The sequence below is a fragment of the Dipodomys spectabilis genome, unplaced genomic scaffold, assembly GCF_019054845.1.
Source record: "Dipodomys spectabilis isolate Male_0828 unplaced genomic scaffold, ASM1905484v1 ptg000081l, whole genome shotgun sequence".
Taxonomy (NCBI): Eukaryota; Metazoa; Chordata; class Mammalia; order Rodentia; family Heteromyidae; genus Dipodomys; species Dipodomys spectabilis.
This window is the reverse complement of record NW_024870758.1, coordinates 278,296-297,161: the sequence shown is the minus strand read 5'-3', so window position 1 is coordinate 297,161 and position 18,866 is coordinate 278,296.

Here is an 18,866-nt window from a genome sequence, read left to right as displayed (position 1 = left end):
CGAGTTACTTGCTGCTTTCATCAAAACATGGAGCCCAGCCCGTCTCGGGTGGCTCATGCCTGTAATCCTAGCTACTCAGGAGCTGAGATCTGAGGATCACAGTTCAAAGCCAAACCCTTCAGGAGAGTCTGTGAGACTCTTATCTCCAATAAACCACTCAGAAAACTGGAAGTGGCACAGTGGCTTAAGTGGTAGAGCACTAGCTTTGAGCTGAAGAGCTGACTGAGGGACAGAGCCCAGGCCCACAGTGCAAGCCCCATGACTGACAAAAACAAAACAAAAGAAAACAAAACAGAACATGGAGCCCTAGCTCCAGATCTCCTTCAGTGTCATTTGACGTTTGGGTCTATCTGAACTGACTGGAACTAGACCTTTTGCCAATAATCATTCCAGGAACATTTCCTCCCTCCCTGCCTCGCCTCTCTTTGTCCATCTCTTCTTATCTCTTTCTTTCTCTCCCTCCAGTACTGGGGTTTGAACTCAGGGCCTGGGAACTGTCTTGGAGCTTTATTACTCAAGGCTAGTGCTCTACCATTTGAATCACAGCTCCACTTAGTTGGAAATAAGAATTTCAGTGTTTCCTGCCCAGGCTGGCTTTGAACATTGATCCTCAGATCTCAGACTCCTGAGCAGCTAGGATTATAGGTATGAGCCACCAGTGCCCAGCTTACCTCTCTAAGAGCAAGCAGTGGTTTCAAGATCCATGGCCATTTAAGTTCTTGAAGAGGATTTTTACTGATTTGTATTTCCAACAGTCTATTAACATGCATATGTGAAAAATCAATGCCAGTATTAAATATTATCAATTTTAAATTTGCAGATTATATGTTCAATTTTAATTTGTACTTCTTTACTTCTAGATTAATATTTTTATGTTTATTAGTGATTTATTTTCTTTGGGGATTTTATGTTTCGATCCATGTTCCTTGAGATTCTTTGTTTTTTATAAAGAAATAATTCTGCCCATTAATCTGTCACACTGTGTACAAATATTTTTCTAGCTTGTGCTTTTAAAACTATATGAATTTCAAATTTTTATAGCCAATATATTTTCCTTTGTGATTTATTTCACTGTTTTTAAGATGGAAAATTTATTGCTAACAAGAGAAAATACATATTTATGTATTTTTCACTTTTTGTATAAACCCTTTTTAAATATTTAACTATACCATTCATCTCAATTTTATTTGGCATAAGATATTATATAAATTTTTCTTTCCCTAAAAAGCTACTTTTCTTAACTTCATTTAAAAATATATATGCATGTTTCAAAAACTTACTTTCAAAATTAAATTAGAGAGATACAGTAATCCTTTCATGTTACTCAGATTTAAAAATGATCAAGTAAAATCCAAATGCTATTTTATCTGATCTGGATTATTTTAAAGCAAATTCAAAACATCATAGCATTAGAAATATTTCTGAGTATCTGAAAGTTAGTATTTTATAAAACATTATAATAATATATTATCATATCATAAATATTAATAACTTCTTAAATTTTGGCAATTGTGTCATAATGTTTCTATGTTTTGAATGAGAATTCAAACAAGTAAGTTGTCATTTGTTCATTGTCACTTAATTTCTTTAAGCTAGTAGGCATCTTCTTGGACTCTCCTTGTAGTGTTATCATTTGAAAAAATCTGGTTGTTGGAAGTGGCGCTGCAGCTCAAGTGGTAGAGCGCTCGCCTTGACCTGAAGAGCTGAGGGACAGCGCCCAGGCCCAGAGTTCAAGCCCCACGATCGACAAAAAAAGAAATCTGGTTGTTTCTCCTAAAACATTTTCAAAAGTCTGGATTTTACTCATTGAATCCCATGGTGATATTTAATATGTTTCTCTTTCCTCAGTATTTTCTATAATTTGGGATTTAAATCTAGAAGCTTAATGAGATTTAGATTCAAGTTTTGGACAAAAATATGTGCATTTCCATTGTGATATGCATCTTATCTAGTTGTCTTTCTTTGGGAAAGACAAATGTCTATTGTATTTTGTCATACCACAAAAGAGACTAGAATATTTCTTGCTGTGACAAATGCAACAGATTGAGTAATTTATAGTACTCAGAAGCTTACTGGGTCATATTTCTGTGGTCAAGATGCCAGAATCTGGCAAGTCTTCTCTCTGTGTCATGTTATGATAGAAGACATCACAAGGAAGAAAGTTAAAGAAAGGATGTTAAATTCATTGTTTTAATTTTATTTTTTGTGTGTGCTAGTACTAGAGTTTGAACTTAGCTTTTTTGATCAAGGCAGATGCTCTACTATTTGAGCCACATTTCTACTTCTGGCCTTTTGCTGGTCAATTGGAGATAAGAGTATTATGGACTTTTCTGCCCTAACTGACTTCATGGATGGCTCCATTCTCAGATCTTGGGCTCCTGAGTTACAAGTGTGAGCCACCAGTACCAGGCCAAACTCATATAATGAAGTTAATTTACTCAAAGTGCAGAGTCCCACGGCCTACTCATCTGTAATGATCCTACTCTTTAAAACAGCAATTTATTCCAGCATGAGTTTTGGAAGGGACATATATTTAAACCACAGCAAGGGGTGATAGCAGTTAAGGATGGCTACTGCCTGGATTCATTAATATATTGTGAAACTAATAGATGGCATCCTTTTAACCTATGTTACTTTTAGTGGATTAACTCTACAAAAAGAAAATTTCTCTCAGCCACTAGTGCCTTCTAATATAATATGTAAAGGAAAATCTTGATTCATTGCTTCTGTCTAATGGTTTGTAAAATGGTAAGATAGTTCATTAGCACACTCCAATGGTGACCAATTGCAACTCATTTTTAGTGTTATTATGAGCGTGTACATTTAAACACATTTGATGTGTTCTTACTACTCAACTTTTTCTCCTCTTTGGGCAATAGTAATCTTTTCAAGTTGGCCATGAAATTCTTTTGATATGGACTTGGAATTCTTTGAAGGCTTCTTTGCTTTCTGGTATGACAAGATGCTCCAAGATTGACACCTTACACTTCACACTGGGATTATTCATTTATCCAAGGAATTCTGATTCCTTTGGCATGTGTACACATGCCACATGCTCTCTTCTGAGATATATCTTACTAAGTATGTCCAGCAAAAGTTGTGGAATTTTCTCTGTGACTGTGACACCAAACCAGAGACAAGTTATTTTGTTTCGTTTTGTTTTCAGTGTTTAGTAATGCTATTTTTTTTTTATTAATCTGTGGGGTATTTTTCCCTCTTCTTCTTAAGCTGAAACTCTTCTTTTGCATCTGTATTTTGTAGTTGGAACATTAAATCAAAAGAATGTGATCTATATGATGTGTCATCTAAAACCATCATATGTGCACTGAAACATGCCAGAATTCTGAATCTTGAGTCAATAAAGGCACTGTTAGAACAGGAAATGGTTCTACTCAGTGTCCTAATTTTGAAGGAGACCAAATGAAGAGTGGAATAACTGTGAATGCCTTTATATACACTGAGAGACATCATGTAGCAATTGTGTTATAATTATTACCAACTTGTTTACTGTTGTTCTGAGCCTTTTAATCCCTTCAACGGTGGTGCCAAAATTCTAGTGTCTGAAAGTGTGCCCTGAACAAAATATTCCATGGGAAGAAGAGGGTGGGTATGGAGCATTGCTAGTACAGTGGTCATACTGGAGAATCAGCACAACCTCTGCCCTGGTCCCTTTGTCTAGGGACTGAGAAACTCATGGGTGAAAAACTCCTAAGGGATGAGCCATGGGGTCAGACTGGGTTGAGTGACAATGGATCATGGGAAGGGGCTATTTCAGAACATTGTTTAAATGTTCTCTCCAAGGATTCCTGCAGGAGCTGTGAGAAATAAGGAAAATAAAGTTAAAAAGAAAACTTCCCCCCCCCCCCCAATTTCTGTTAACACTCAATGAATACAACCAAATCGTGCTTTATAGCTCAAGCATAAACACATGTTGCTCAAGCTGGGGCAAGAAGCTATTCCTACTTTGGGGCAGGGACTGCTAAGACCACCCTAGAACAGAGAAGAGAATAAAGAGAGAGGCTTAGCATGGAGCCAGTCACCATGTGGAGCTGCAGGCTGTGGCTGAATTCTCAATGAAACTCAGGATGTGGCATAGATGGCTCAGGACCAGGCAGTAGAGTTATGGCTGCTACGACAGGCCTGTCAAGTACTATGTTAAAAATCTCTAATTCCTTCATAACCTAGATTATTCTATTTTTAGGCTCATATGATATGAAACATTCATTGTCTGTATTATCTTGAAAACTTGAGTGAAGGTTCAGACTCTGTGGTGAGATGCAGACAAATGCTCTTTAGCAATTGTTATTGCAACCTTAATTGTAGTTCTGGTCTGGGATAGATGCATGATAAACAGTCTTCATGAAGCAACTCTTCTTAATTATCATAGCAGTGGACATGGTTGTGATTCTTTCCTGTTGCAATAAATTTTCATGTTCATTGAATATCAGAGGAGTAGAATGTGTTATTCTCTTATGAGTTTTCATCCCCAGGGAAATCATTTTATCAAAGGCTGTAGTAGATTTTCTGGGGGATATATGAAGGAAACAAATGCCTTGATTCTACTGTTCTATTACTTTTTGTCTGTGGTTACTGGTGAAGTAAGAAACTAATGCTTTCAGATCTGAGAAATAGGATACCTGACTTTAGCCACTTCAGTTCTTTCTCTGGGGATGCTCTACCCAGCCTTTATAAACTGTTTATATTCACTCGGCTTTCTTATCATTGTAAGTTTCCATCATGGGAATCTATTCTGAAGTATCCCTTCAGAGGAATTCTTTTTTAGTAACTGCTACTTAGCAATGCTGTGTGGTAGTCAAGCTCTAGCGATTGATCCCACAAAACTCTTTGGGACAATTTAGGCTTTTGCATCCAGTAGATATTTTTTTTTTTTTTTTTAAATTTTATTTTATTTTATTTGAGAACATACTGTACAGAGGGGTTACAATTACATGGGCAGGATAATGCATACATTTCTTACCAAGCATTGCATCCTCCTCCTTTGTTTACCCTTCACCTCCCTTCCCAGCCTCCCCCCGCCCTCCCACCCAATCATACCCCCCCTCCCCCCCCCCACCGACATTGTAAAGCTGGTTTTGACATGAAATTTTGTACTTCTCATTGTTGCAACAGGTCCACCTGAATCCTTAAACGACTTGTTTGTCCCCGTCTCCTCCACAAGTTAAACTGACATCAAATATAGTGAAAGCAGGGGTTACACTGTGGGGGAGGGACACACAAAGCAACAAAGAAATAATCTTATAAATGCATTAGAAACACATGCGTGAAAGAAACAAAAACATTAAAATACATATTTGAGGTTTTGTTTTCCTAACATCACATTATCTGACTTTTTCCGCTTGACTCATACCTATACTAGATATTGCAAATAAGGGAAACCATGGGACCTATGTTTCTTTGGGCCTGGCTTACTTCACTTAATATAATTTTTTCCAAGCCTTTCCATTTCCTAACAAATGGGGCAATGTCATTCTTTCTGATGGAGGCATAGAATTCCATTGTGTATATATACCACATCTTCTTGATCCATTCATCTACTGAGGGGCATCTGGGTTGGTTCCATGTCTTAGCTATGGTAAATAATGCTGCAATAAACATAGTTGTGCTGGTAGCTTTAGTGTGGCCTTGTTTGTGATCATTTGGGTAAATGCCCAAAAGTGGGATTGCTGGGTCGTTGGGGAGCTCTATGTGGAGTCTTTTGAGGAACCTCCATACTGCTTTCCAAAGTGGTTGAACAAGTTTACATTCCCACCAACAATGAAGTAAGGTTCCTTTCTGTCCACATCCCCTCCAGCATCTGTTGTTGTTAGAGTTCTTGATTTTTGCTGTTCTAACTGGAGTGAGGTGATATCTCAATGTTGTTTTGATTTGCATTTCTTTTATGGCTAGGGATGTTGAGCATTTCTTCATGTGTCTATTGGCCATCCTTCTTTCTTCTTCAGAGAAGCTTCTCTTTAAGTCTTTCGCCCACTTACTTATTGGGCAGTTGTTTCTTTGAGGATTTGTTGTTGGGTGGTTTAATTTTTTGAGTTCCAAGTATATTTTAGATATGAGACCCTTGTCCGTTGTATGGCTAGTAAAGATCTTCTCCCGGTCCGTGGGCTTTCTATTGATCTTGCTAGCTATGTCATTTGCCCTGCAGAAGCTCTGCAACCTTATACAATCCCATTTGTCCAGCCTTTCTTTGATTTGTTGTGTTTCCGGGTCTCTATTCAGAAAATTTCGGCCTGAGCCAAGGAGACCCAGGGTTTCTCCTATTCCATCCTGTAATGTTTTCAGAGTGTCTGCTTTGAGTTCAAGGTCTTTGATCCATTTGGAGTTGATTCTGGTGCAGGGTGATATATAAGGATCTAGCTTTAGTTTTCTACATGTAGTTAACCAGTTTTGCCAGCACCATTTACTGAAGAGGCTGTCTGTCTTCCATTCTATTGTTTTAGCTCCCTTATCGAAGATTAGATGGCTATAGGTCTGTAGGTTCATTTCTGGGTTTTCAATTCTATTCCATTGGTCCTGAGGTCTGTTCTTATGCCAATACCAAGCTGTTTTGATTACTATGGCTTTATAGTAGAGTTTGAAATTTGGTATTGATATTCCTCCAGCAGTATTCTTTCCGTTGAGGAGCGTTTTTGCTATTCGGGGTCTTTTATTGTTCCATATGAATTTTTGGATTGCCTCTTCTATTTCCTTGAAGAATGAGGGTGGAATTTTGATAGGTATTGCGTTGAATTTGTAGATAGCCTTGGGCAGTATTGCCATTTTCACGATGTTAATCTTTCCAATCCAGGAGCATGGGAGGTTTTGCCATTTTTTAAGTTCTGTGTTGATTTCCTTTTTCAAGATTTTAAAGTTTTCATCATAGAGGTCCTTCACTTCTTTAGTTAAGTTAATTCCTAGGTATTTTATTTTTTGTGAGGCTATTACAAATGGAGTTGCTTTCCTAATTTCAGCCACACTTTTCTCATTGTTGGCATACAGAAAAGCCATTGATTTTTGGGGGTTAATTTTATAACCTGCTACTTTGCCAAAGTTTTGAATCAGCTTGAGTAATTTGGGAGTGGAGTCTATGGGATTCTTTAAATACAAGATCATGTCATCTGCAAAGAGGGAGAGTTTTATTTCTTCTTTCCCTATTTGGATCCCCTTTATGTCTGCATCTTGTCTTATTGCTGTAGCTAGGCATTCTAATACTAGATTGAAGAGAAGTGGAGAGAGTGGGCATCCTTGTCTTGTTCCTGAGTTAAGAGGAAATGGCTTTAGTTTTTCACCATTGAGTATAATGCTGGCTGTAGGTTTGTCATATACAGCCTTTATTGTATTGAGGAATGTTCCATGGATTCCTAATTTTTCCAAAACCTTCATCATAAAGGGGTGTTGGATCTTGTCAAATGCTTTTTCTGCGTCTATTGAGATAACCATGTGGTTCTTATTCTTGCTCCTGTTGATGTGATGAATAATATTAATTGATTTGCGTATATTGAACCAGCTTTGCATCCCTGAAATGAATCCTGTTTGATCGTGGTGTATGATTTTTTGGATGAATTGTTGAAGTCGATTGGCCAAAATTTTGTTGAGAAGTTTCGCATCAATGTTCATCAAAGAAATGGGTCTATAGTTCTCTTTCTTTGATGAGTCCCTACCTGGTTTTGGGATGAGGGTTATGATGGCTTCATAGAATGTGTTCGGTAGTGAGCTTTCTCTTTCAATTTCATTGAAGAGTTGGAGGAGAATTGGTGTGAGCTCTGCTTTGAAGGCCTTGTAAAATTCCGCTGTAAAACCATCTGGTCCTGGACTTTTCTTAGCTGGGAGGTCTCTTATTGCTGTTTCTATTTCAATGCTTGATATGGGCCTGTTAAGATAGTTTACCTCATCTTGGTTTAGTTTTGGCATGTCAATATTTGCTAGGAAGAGGTCCATTTCTGTCAAGTTCTCAAACTTATTAGCATAAAGTTTTGAGAAGTATTCCCTTATAATGTTCTGAATCTTGGTTGTTTCCATGGTGATGTTTCCATTCTCATCTCTGAGTTTATTAATTTGGGTGTGTTCTCTTCTTTTTCTGATAAGATTTGCTAAGGGTCTGTCAATTTTGTTAAGTTTTTCGAAGAACCAACTCTTTGTTTTGTTGATTCTTTCTATAGTTTTTTTGGATTCTAATTCATTTAATTCTGATTTAAGTTTGATTATTTCTTTCCGTCTACTGGATTGGGGTTTATCTTGCTGCTCTTTTTCAAGGAGGTTTAGATGTGTCATTAAATTGTTAGTTTCAGATCTCTCCAATTTGTTGATGTAGGAGCTCAGAGCTATAAACTTGCCTCTGAGTACTGCCTTTGCTGTGTCCCAGAGGAGCTGGTATTTTGTGTGTTCATTTTTGTTGAATAGCATGAACATTTGAATTTCCTTTCTAATCTCTTCCATGACCCACTCATGATTCAGCAGTGTGTTGTTCAGCCTCCATGTGATACCGGACTTTCTTTGGTGGCTTTTGGTGTTGAGTTCTAACTTTATTCCCTTGTGGTCAGAGAGAATGCAAGGTATAACTTCAATGTTTCTGAATTTAGACAAGTTTGCTTTGTGGCCTAAAATGTGGTCTATTTTAGAAAACGTTCCATGTGCTGCTGAGAAAAACGTGTATTCTGATGCTGCTGGGTGAAATGTTCGGTAAATGTCTGTTAAGTCTAGTTGATCTATGCAGCTGTTTAGATCTGCGGTTTCTCTGTTGAGTTTTTGCCGAGTTGATCTATCTAGTGGGGAGAGTGGTGTGTTAAAATCCCCAACGATTAATGTCTTTGGATCTATATGGGATTTGAGGGAAAGTAGTGTTTCTTTGATAAATTTGGGTGCTCCATTGTTTGGCGAATAGATATTTAGAATTGTAATATCCTCCTGAAGGAGAGATCCTTTAATTAGTATGTAGCGACCTTCTTTATCTCTTTTCATGAATTTTAATTTGAAGTCTATTTTATCTGATATTAGGATTGCAACTCCCGCCTGTTTATGCGGTCCGTTTGCTTGGTAGATTTTGTTCCAGCCTTTAACATTGAAAATGTGTTTGTTTTTATGGGCAAGATGTGACTCCTGCAGGCAGCAGATAGAAGGGTCTTGTTTTTTAATCCAACTAGACAGTCTATGTCGCTTAATTGGAGAGTTCAGTCCGTTAACATTAAGAGATAGGACTGAGAGGTATTTGGGAGTTCCTGCCATGTTATCTACCTTCTTGGGGGCTGCGAAAACTGGGTTCTTCCTATGGTTCTTGGATTCTCAGTTTGGGTGCAGTTTCTTGGCCTTTATTGCGGTCTTGTTGGTTTTCTATGTGTAGGACATCTTTAAGAATCTTTTGTAGGGCTGGTTTGGCGGAGATGTATTGTTTCAATTTTTCTTTGCTATGGAAGGTTTTTATTTGGCCTTCAGTTATGAAGGAGAGTTTAGCTGGGTACAGTATTCTTGGTTGATAGTTGTTTGTTTTTAGGGCATGGCATACATCATTCCAGGCTCTTCTTGCTTTGATTGTCTCTGCTGAGAAATCTGAGGTGATTCTAATTGGTTTCCCTTTATAAGTGATTACCCTTTTCTCCCTGACAGCTTTAAGGATCTTTTCCTTGTTCTGAGTTGATCCTGTGTGGATTATAATGTGACGGTGGGATGTCCTATTCTGGTCTGGTCTATTTGGGGTTCTAAAGGCTTCTTGTATCTGGACAGGCCTATCTTTTTGCATGTTTGGGAAGTTCTCTGCTAGGATCCTGTTAAACAGATTTCCTAGACCATTAACTTCTGTTTCTAGGTGTTCCTCTACACCCATTATCCTTAGATTAGGCCTTCTGATGGTGTCTTCCAGGTGTTGGATAGATCTATCATATTTCTTGGACTTGTCTTGGATGGTTGTATGTTCTTTCTCTATAATATCTAGGCTGTCTTCAATCCCTGAGATTCGATCTTCTGCATGGTCTAACCTGCTGTCAAGACTCTCTACTTTGTTTTTTATCTCTTTTCCTTCTAGTTGGTCAGCTTTGATGGCTTCAAGTTCTTTGTTGAAGCTCTGTTTTAGGTCTTGTATGAATTTCTTTACTTCCTTAATTTGGTTCAGTGTTTGTCCTCAAATCACTTAGTTGATTGGTTATGGTTTCTTTGGGCTCCCATTCCTTCTGTTGGGTTCCATTCAGCATTCCCTTTGTGGTCTCCCTGACTTCCTTCAGCTCTTTGTTAATGGATTCCATGAATGCCTTTAGTGATCTTTGTGTGTTCTCTACCTGGTCTCTCAATTCCTGTATTACTCTTTGATTAGCTTCCTCCCGTTCGTGGGATTCCTGCAGATCTCTTTGAGTGTTCTCAGCCTGCTCACGCCATTCCTCCCTTTCTCTTTGAGTATTCTCAAGTTGTTCACGCAAATCCTGTATCAGTTTTTGAGTAGCTTCCTCACGCTTATGATATTCCTGTATAAACTTCTGGGATGCCTCCTCTCTCTCCCTATCACGCTCATACAGAGTCCTTTGTACGTTGTCAAACTTTTCATTTATCATGTTTGCCACCAGTGTTTGTAGAGCTGTTTGGCAACTCTCCTCTGGATTATTCATTATCTGTTCTAACCCCTGATTATCAGGATTGGGAATTGAGATACCCGAATTTGCCATTTTTCTTGTGTTTTTCCGGCTTACTCTGCCCATTTGAGATGAAGATAGCACCAGTTTTGTGCTAGAACACTATCTTAAGGCAACCATCAACCAAAGTTTGCATTTGTACAGTCAATAGTCTACAGATACAATCTAGTTCAACAGATACATCTATTCGACATCAAACAACTATATGTTAACGAACTTCGAACCGCAGAGAAGAATTTGGAAAGCCAGAAATTATTAGGGTTAGGAAGAGATGTGGGTAAAAAATAGGAATAGATTGGTGTGGGGATGCACAGGGAGAGTTAACTATGTCCTAATCACAATGCAGGAAATAGGTTGGGTAGGATGTAAGTAGAGAGAGAGAGAAAAAGAAGAAAGGGAAAGGGGAATGAAAAGAGACCAGAAAAAAAATAGAAACGTAAAAATTAATGTTATTTTAGAGATTAAAACACCATCTATTTATAGAGGAATATGAATATGTTGAGAGAAAGGGAGGGACATAGAGGAGATGAGAAAAACTTTAAAAAAATGCTTAAAATATTGTATAGGTATAAAGTACTGCTATTAGTGAATTTAAGTCTCAGAGGTTTTGAATTGAGTAATAAGTTTGTGGATTAAGTGTGTACACAATGGGGGATAGGGTCTACTGGTTAACTACGGGTTTATCTGAGGGTGTGCAGGACAAGAGTTAAGTCACATAAAGAAGAACAAAGAGGAAAAGATGGAAAGGATAGGAAAGTGAGAAGAAAAGATCAGAAGTTCAGTAGAGCTAGAAAAAAAAACAAAAAGATAATTAAGAATGAAAGAAAAAGAGAAAGAAGACAAGAAAAGAAAAGAAAACACACATTCACGTATTCCTAAAATAAAAATTATAAGAGGAGAAAAAAAAAAGTTAATGGAAAACAATTATTTTTTCAGAAGAGGCAAAAATTAAAGATTAATAAAAGTTTTAGAAAAGCAAAAAAAAATTTTTTATATATATATAAGGTAACAAAAAACGAAAAAAACAAAACAAGAAAAAGAAAAAAAGAAAAGAAGAAGAAGAAAAAAAAAGTTCTTTGATTTTTTTTTTTTTTTGGGAGGGGTGGGAAGAGTCCTGTATCTCCCTTTTGTCTGTAACCAGAGTCTGGTTGGAGTCTCTGGTCAGCTTGAGGTCCTGTGGCTTGATTGGTTTCTTAAGTCAGTTTGTTGGAACAGGCAGGAAAATGCTCTGCTTTACCCAAGATTTTGAGATCCCCCTCCCAGGTTAGTTTACTGGGAGGGTGATCTGCTTTGAGAATCACAAAAGAGGGGGATGCAGTGATGAGGCTAGGTTCTGGGTAGAGTTGAGGCCTTTCAACGAACAGTAGCTTTTCCCTGGGGCTATTTTGTGAAAAAAAACTCACAGCACCCAGCCTGGAGCCATTCTCAGGGTTTCTGTTTTTCAATTGATTGTGGTGGCTGCTAGAGGGAGGGGCAGCCTCTGGCTCTGGCCACCCAGCGAGGAGAGCCACTCCAGTGGCTGGTGCCTGAGCTGGGCGACCCCTCCCTGGATGGAACTGAGTCTGTGAGGTCACCTCGCCGCCAAGTTCCTGTGACCTGCCAAATGACTAGCTCTATTCCAAGGCCTGAGCTGGAGCTAGCCGCTCCTCTGAGCTTTGTCGGTATCCAAGATGGAGATCACCGGTGCTGGGGGGGGAGGGGTGGCCTTCCCTCCTCTGCTCCCAGAGGAGTGAGGAAGTGGGGCTTCTACTCACGCGGAGTCTTGGATCTCGGGTCGTCTCTGGTCTGCAAAGTGCAGGATGAAGTTGTCCGCTCCTTGTCGGTTCTTGCTGGTGTTGAGTAGAATCCGCTCGTCCGCTGCGTCTGGCTCCTTCGTCCCGGACTGCGTCTCAGGTATGCCTCCGCGGCGGTGGTCGCCGCTGCGACCCTGCCGCCGCAGCGGCAGCTGCTCAGATGTTTCTGCTTGGCTTCCCCTCTCTTGACTAACTCTCTGTCCTGTGATGGCACACTTGGTGTGATTCTCTGGCTTGGGACTGTTCACTGGAACTCTGAAACTGTTTTCTATGCAAGAGCTTGTTCAGATTCCAGCTTCTCCTCCGCCGTCTTCCCGGAACTCTCTAGATCTTTATTAAAGGTCAGGTAGACAAAGCAAAAGGAGTTCTTGGCATTCATTTGATCCAGTTCCTATTGTGGCCACACTATACTATATTGTGGCGAGTGCAGAGACATAAAACTTTACATCTATCTTGTTAGGCATTGTTTCCAATACCAATGTATTAACAGGGAGACAATAAGTGGGCATCCTCACAGAGAATGTTCTGTTGATCATAAAAAAGCTTCACAACATAAAAATTATAATGCTAACTTAATGATCATAGTGTATACATCATTCTCCATTTTTTAGTTTAAAGAGCACACACAGTCAAGCACTCATGACTCACACCTGTATTCCTAGCTACTCAGGAGGCTGAGATCTGAGTATTGTGGCTTGAAGCCAGCCTGGACAGCAAATCATGTGTGTGTGTGTGTGTGTGTGTGTGTGCAAATATATAATTTGGAAGGCCAAAAAGATTGGTGGATTATGTAACAAAGCACTGCATTTTTAAAACCTGTCATAGAACAAAGCTTGCAGCATTTGATGCTGATGAAGATACAGAATAATATGTCCTTTTAATACAAATACTCTTAGCTGCTTTCTTTTCTTTTTTTCTTTAGGGATAAAGCAAGTAGTCTCATTTTGTTGTGAGACTAAACCCAAATAGTTTACCCTCTTTTTCTTTCTCTCTTACACAATAAGGTTTTATTTCCATAACTAAACTGGGAACATCTCTCCTTGAGCCTTTTTTGGCATTTTCTAGTTTCAAATTTCCACCCCATCTCTCCTATGATTTCCAAGGTTATTGTTGGAGCTATTCAAGTTCAAGAATATGGAAATCTATTGTATTTTGTAAATGACATTCAAGTTAAGAGGTCAACCCTATCTGTAAAGAGAAATTTTACACTTTTATGTGGGTGAAATTAATAATGTGCACAAATAACAATATGAAGTATGGAAGCAGATGACCTCTATGAATGTTGGAGGATTTGGACTGAATTCCACTGAATGCTGCTATAAGCTTTCACATATAGGATATGCCAAACTCACCATCCTCTCCAGTCTACAAAAGTAAAGATAGTAATCTGAAGACAAGGATTAATAGAGGTTTTTTAAAGAGAAAGAATGCTAATGCTTTGGTTTCTCTCTTTTGGAGAGAAGTAGGGAAAGGGGACTCTAAAATTCCTTAGAAGGCAACGAGGAGAGCCACATTCCCTTTCAACAGTCTTTACGTCTTTGGTAGCAAGTTTTAAATCAAGTTTTAGACATCGTGTCATTTCGGGACAGGGGAGAATAAGAAGATGTATATTATTAAGGATTAAAAGGCAGACCAAAAAAAAAAAAAAAAAACAGCCAAAACAAACCCAACACTAGAAACCTTTTAGAGGAAAGCATTTCCTTTGTCTTTGACTGACAGCCAAGCAAACATGTAGAAGCAAAGAACCCTGGGAAATAGAAGGACCCATGGTCCTACCATCCTAACAGTTAATAGGAAAGGAAGCTATCAAATGAAAGTATAAATTCTTCCCGAGTGACTACCTAGAGGCTTTCCACTATACTTTGAAGAACTACCTGGGAGGATTGTGGCTACTGGTCTCTTAAGGGAATGCGAGGGGACCAGAACTGCCTTTTGCAGCTACAGGAGGCAGAGGGGCCACCGAGACATACAGCAATCTCTTTTTCTGGCAAGTGATCTGAGGAGTATCGTGTGTCAACAAAGAGAAGAGAAACCCTTCACCTCCCAGTCCTGACTGAACCGCCCTTTTCAGGCATTTAGGCTAGGCTACCATTTCACATTTAAATCCAAGGTCATTTCACTGGGCAGGAGGTCACTCTCACATTTCTAAGAACAGAAAAGGAAAGTACAAAAGCTCTGAAAACAAAGAGTCTGTAGTCTTCCCTTCTTTTTACAGCACCTTGTTAGCTACATAGTTCTCTCTGGCCAGTTTAAATTGCATTTGCATGGAAATGTTGGTCAGTGGGATAAATTTACTAGTAAAAAGCAGAAGCCTTTTTTATGCCATTCATTTCTCTGCCAAATAATCCAAGCTTATTACAATGTAGATAAATAAAAAGAAAATAAGATCACCCATAGTTGTATTACTTCAGAACAAATGCTAAATACATCTTGTTATACTTTCAGTTTACTTTTTAAAATGTGCTTTGTGTGTGTGTGTGTGTGTGTGTGTGTGTGTGTGTAATAAGTTTCAACCAGTGGAACAATGCCAGAGAGTTTAGGGAATAACCTTTACTTTTCAGTAGAAGAAAAGCATATTTAGCCTTCCTCTTCATATTCAGGTTTCATGGAAGATTTATTCCTTCTCTTGCCCACTCAGCTTTAGCACAGAAAAAAGTGAATGCCTTATTATGTCACTAATTGCTATGATGACCAAAGAGAAGATGGAATAGGACTATGGATACTCTTTTTGTGGCTTAGCCTAGTGTTGAAAAATTGTATTCTCACTTCTCTGATACATTACTAAGATACACACTGCCCCACACAAGTCCACCAGTTCATTTCATCCTAGTCTTTTTGTTTCTTTCATCAACCCTCTGATCTGTTAGGTACTTGAAGATTGGTTACAGTCCAAAACAAAGGACAAACAAACAACTGTATGCTCTTGTAGCTATTTGGGCTATAGTTTCATGCAGAAATCGCCCTACTGGATTTCTCCTTGTGATATCCAGAAAGGAAAGGATGGATTTAAGAGAAAGAATCCATATTTAGCATCCTAGGCAGCAGACTGATGCTCCTCATTGATAATGATGGAGCAGACCCAAGGAATCAGAAAGGTTTGTCAACTTCTAGGATCTTCTACCATCTTAGGATAAAGCAAGGTTTTCAAGTGAAAAAGTCTCACTTTTCTCTAGAAGGAAGTTGACTCAAGAATTTAAATTAAAATTCCTGAGGAACTGTTCTGTGTGGGTGGTATTCTGTTTTTTACTAATTGCCTTATTTCTTATTGCTATTTGCTATGAGTCACTGTTCACACACACCCTCTCCAAATGTTTGAGCTTTTTAATTCTAGAAAAATGTTTAAACGTTTTGGTGAATGTTTATCATATCTCTCCAGCTCCCTTATTCTTTATCTTGGCAACTTTTGAGGTATAAAAATGAAGGTCGGTAGATTAGCTTGATGAGCTTGATGAAGATAGCTAAGCCATTTGATGCAGATCATATTGGACATGAAATTAGACGCCTGGTTGTTTTCAGCGAAGGCAAATGACAAAGATGATTTCCCTCTAGCTGACAGTACTAGATAATATTGAAGAGCATGGAGAGTTAGTCAGAAGATGAAAGCATGGTTTAATTAATTCTCACTAAGTAACATCCAATGCTTCCACCAGTGCTCTAAGTACTCATCCCTAGCTACTCATTTTGGAGTTTAGTATAATATTGTTTATTCACTTAAACATTTGAAAATTGTCTTGTCAGTACTAGCACAGAGATGCAGGTTGAGCATCTCTAATCAAAAACATACAAAATCCAAAATTCTCAGAAAGTGGAGACTTTCTGAGCACTCACATTATACCATATATAGAAAATTCCACACTAGACCTCACATGACAAGTCACAGTTAAAACAGAGGTACACTCAACATCTTCAAGGTAAGATATGTATGCAACAGAACTAAATTTTATGTTTAAACTTGGGTCTCATTCCCAAATTAAAAGGACTTCTTTTCCTAAGCATTTCAGATAAAGGATATTTCACCAATATACCAACAGACAACACAAAATTTCTTTCTTCAAAGATTTCCCAGCCTAGTAATCTAGACATGCAGATAAATAACAAAAATCCCACAGAGCAGGCTGCATTTTAGTGCTCTCTTCAAACTATGCACAGACTTTTCATTGCAGGGCAAATGATTCAATTCTGATTCCTGACACACCAAAACCAGATCTAATAATTGAATGAAAGGATGCTGTCAGAGAAAGCATCTGTAGAGGAATGTTACATTTGAATTGATAGTTCGGGAGAAAGAGGATTTTGTGAGAAACTGACTAGTTTGTACAGAAACTCAGATAGGAATGTATACACAATGTCCAATATGTGCCGAGAAATACATGAGACTGATCTGAAAACAGAGAGCAGCAGAAGGAGAAGCACATATTGTGAGGGAATTTGAAAACTATATATGTTTGGTTTTTATACCCTAGATAATGGGCAACCAGGAGTCTCTGAAAAGGAAAGCTGTATGAACTGACTTCTGTTTGAGGAAGATAATTCTGAGAGAGTTCAGAAAAAAATTGAAAGGTGAGACTGGCATATTCAATTACAACGCTTTTGTATTCACCTCTGTTGTGGATTATTGAATCTTGAACAAAACCTCTGTGACAGCCTGTTATCTACCATTTTACATAGAAGAGATAAACCTGGAGAGGGGTGAGCCTGGCCTAGGGAGGCACATTGAGGCCTGCAGAGCCACTGCAGGAGTCTTGTTTTCTATTTCTAGTCCTGGTGCTATTGGAAACCTTTCCTGTCCTTAGCAAGAGGGAGACCATACAATACTTGGCATTTACTCATCACCACTGTATGTATAAGCTATTTGCTCTTGATTCTAAATCATTACCTGTAAGGGATTATAAGGACTATAGGGTATAAAGATTTTCCTCCTGTAAACCAAAGAAACTGTGTTGTTGTTGTTGTTATTATTACCATTTTATATTTTTTGATAATTTTTAGCATAATTTCCCAATTTTATTCGGGGCTCTTATGGCCTTTGACATCACCAAACATGTGTGTGATTTTCCTTTCCATGCTATCAGGCATTTGAATATCCGGCAGCTGGAATTTCCTTTCTGCTAAGAATTTCTAATAAGAACTGTTAATTAATTTGATGACCAATCCATAGATTTAAACAACAAATTTGTTTAATTCTATATGCTTCTGTAAGCCCTTCTTTGGAAACGATACATGAAAAATATTTAAAATGTTTTTAAATATTGAAACCACTCTGGAGTCAAGGTATTTGATCATTTGAAAAACTGGTAGAAACAAAGTTAACCTCGACAGAAGGACTTCACAGATGTAGTTTTATTACAGTTATTCCATGGAAATAAATGCAACTTTTTTTTCTTTTTTGTCTGTTATGGGGCTTAAACTCAGGATCTAGGTGCTGTCCCTGATCCGTCTTGTGCTCAGAGCTAGCACTCTACCACTTCTCGTTTTTGGGTGGTTAATTGGAGATAAGTGTCTCCTGGAGACTTTATTGCCAGGGTTGGCTTTGAACCGGGATCCTCAGATCTCAGTCTCTTGAGTAGCTATAAATGCAATTTTTCTTTTTTTTGGGGGGGGGGGGGTCCGGTCGTGGGGCTTGAACTCTGGGCCTGGGCACTGTCCCTCAGCTCTTCAGCTCAAGGCTAGCGCTCTACCACTTGAGCCATAGCACCACTTCCGGCTTTTTTTCTTTTTGCTTATGTGGTGCTGAAGAATCAAACCCAGGGCCTCAGACATACAAGGCAAGCGCTCTACCACTGAGCCACCTTCCCAGTCCCTATAAATGCAACTTTTTAATGAGTACCATCAAGTAAGATAAATAATCTTGGAAATAGATAAATTTGCAGTCAGATTTACATTAGATGTTCCTTTGTTGGCTCTACAAATTAAAAAGCGTTCCCCTCAAATCTCTGAAACTTGATATATGAATGAGAGTTTTCTAACACTTGTCAGTTCATATTAGTTACTTGTTGGGTGTCCTCAGCTTTGAGCTATCATGTTAAAAGCTGAAACCCACGACTATGAAACAGTCTTTAGAATGAGACTCAGACCTGTCCAACAACAAGAAAATACATGTGGGGATTTCCTTGTGGCTAGTTTAGTGGGATAGCAAGGAGGGCAGGATTTGAATCCAACTTTTCTGAGCTACATGCTCTTTCTAAGCAAGAGTTTACATATTTCAGCATTTCCCTCAATCAGTTGAAGGTTGAACTTTAAAAAAATTATGAGCACTTCATCCTTTATTACATTTAAACTTTGGAAGCATTGGAAACACACTTAGGCATCTTCAAATGAATTTCATAATACACAGTTTTTATTCATAGGATAGTTTCTCCAAAGAGTCTTCCTCAGATTCCTTAGCAACCCCCTCCTTCCCCCCCAATTCTCAATCTTAATCCAGCATTGCCTTGGCTTGTTTGATTTGGAGTGAGAGTCTCTAACA